Here is a 2,323-nt window from a genome sequence, read left to right on the forward strand (position 1 = left end):
TTTGGAGGTAAGAGATCCAGAGTTCAGAGGGTTTGAGTAACCTTAAGCTGGTAGGTAGTCGAGCTGTGATTCAAACTCGGAGTGAGGCCCATACTCTCATTCTCTCCTGCCACCCTGGCCTGCCCTTCCAGTCCTGAGCAACATTACAAGACCAGGCTCGTCTAGGAGCAGGCAGAGGCTCAGTCAGCCCTTCTACACCTGCTGCCTGTATCTGCCCCTGCCCAGCATTGCTACACAGCAAAGCCTCTGGACTGCTCAGCCATCACTCTGGGCTCTGCCCTTTACATTCGAGAAATTCTGGAGTAAAGCAAGTTTTGTTACACAAGTCACTTTATGCAGATTCTCTGGCCAAGCCTTAAGGTTCTGATGCCACCAGGAAGACGAAGTCTGGTGTGAGCTCAGTGGGGAGCACACAGTCTATAGTGGGGCTGATGTGAGGGGCTAGGCTGTGGGAGAGGATACAGGCTCTTTTCTCTCCCTGCTTAGATGTTTGTCCACATTCCATGAGGTGTAAAAAGAACCAAGCCTGGGGGCCTGACTTGGGTTTGATGGGAATTTGTAGTTTTCTTGAGATACACTTTGTGGCTAGGTCTGGTGGCTTACTCCTATAATCCAGCACTTTCGGAGGCTGAGGCAGGAGGATTGCTGAGGCCAGGAGTTCAAGACCAGGCTGGGCAACATAGCAAGACTCTGCCTCTACTTAAAACACACACACACACATGAAATACACTTTGCAAAACCACAAGGTGATTTCATACCCGCTTCTTATAGCTGAGGCCATGAGAAAATCTAAATAAGATATATTAGAGAGAGTCACTATTCTGGATGAATTTCCTCCACCAGCAGAGGTGACGAGTGTTTTGTAGGGAGAAAGCAGTCTTTCCCCTCACCCACTTCAATAGGAGCTCCAGGAGGGTGGTGGCTTCAGGACAGGACTGGCACCAGAGGTGACTGATGGGAGTCAGCTGCTGGGTCATGACTGCTGCTTAATGTCCTGTCCAGTTCGGGTTCATGAAATGTTGATGTCAGTAGAATTTTCTCTCAATTTTCTTTCTAGGTCTGACCCTTGGGAAGGATCCAGCAGGAGGTAGGAGTGGAGACAAGAGAACATAGAGGAAGACAGTTTTATTCCCTTTGTGACCAAGAGGTTAGGTCGCTTGTGACGTTCTGGATATGAAGGTAGACTTCATCTTTATTGATTTAAACTCTCTAAATCCATGTAGAATAAGCATAATTGTAAACCCACTGGCACAAGCTACTGAGAAAGGCTGTGTAGTCTTAGCCTCTGGATACCTCTGAGAAAAAGTTCAGTCAGCACTTGTCCATCCTGGGTGCTTCGATATTGTGCCTGAGTCAAGTCAGAGAAATGGGTCAGAGAGAGACTCCCTCTGGAGACCTGGGAACTCAGTGACTTCATGAGTTCATTGAGGTCAGGGGGTAGTAGGACCAGCATACCGGGCTGGAAGCCGGACAGTGGGTTTGTAAAGCTGAAATGCTGCACGTGTGAGGGGCTGTGCCGCCCCAGTGCCTGGAATAATGCCACAGGCAGAGGATGCCCTCAATAGGAAAACATTTGTAATGATATTTTACAGTCACATACAGAAAAGTATGGTTATTGTTCTAATGTAGGATAGAAATATTTAAAAATGTTTTTATTTGCATCACAGACCTCTGAATATCTGATAAAACCATGAATCCTTTCTTTCTCTTAAAACACACACACACCCCCACATAAACACACACCACAGACAGAGCAAACAACAAAAATAAACTGTGCTAATACATTCATTCAGTCATGCTTTACATACAATTTCCGGGGGCTCATAGTTTATCTAACACCCACCCAGCTTAAGAAAATGCCTGACCTAGAGACCGGTGCAGGCTTCAACTCTCTGATTGCAGTCAAGGAGAGAAACAGACCACCATTATCAACAAAATAATGTTTAGCATCTGCCTGAGCAAAATGCTACAGAGGACATCTCTGGAATTCTAATAGATTCGTACAACCCTCTTGAAAAAATAGTTTATGTCTGATCTTAACCAGTCTAAGTTAAAAATGTGCTCAGGCTGAAGAATGTGTCTGCCCCATGAATGTGGCCACCCTTCAGCTCACTGATGCTTTTGTGCAAAAAGTCGTGGTCCGGATATCTGAATCCTCCTCCTGCCCCATAATGGGCTGCTATCCGGTAACGGCTGTGAGGTCCCGTTACCATGGGGCGAGGCTCCTCCAGGACACTCAGATGCCTGCCCAGAGCCCGGCTTATCGGGGGATCTGCAAGCTCCTGCCAAGGCCCTGGCTGTGTCCACCCTGGCCCATCTTTGG

This window comes from Sapajus apella, unplaced genomic scaffold (genome assembly GCF_009761245.1).
Source record: "Sapajus apella isolate SASKATOON/1434 unplaced genomic scaffold, GSC_monkey_1.0 scaffold32, whole genome shotgun sequence".
Taxonomy (NCBI): Eukaryota; Metazoa; Chordata; class Mammalia; order Primates; family Cebidae; genus Sapajus; species Sapajus apella.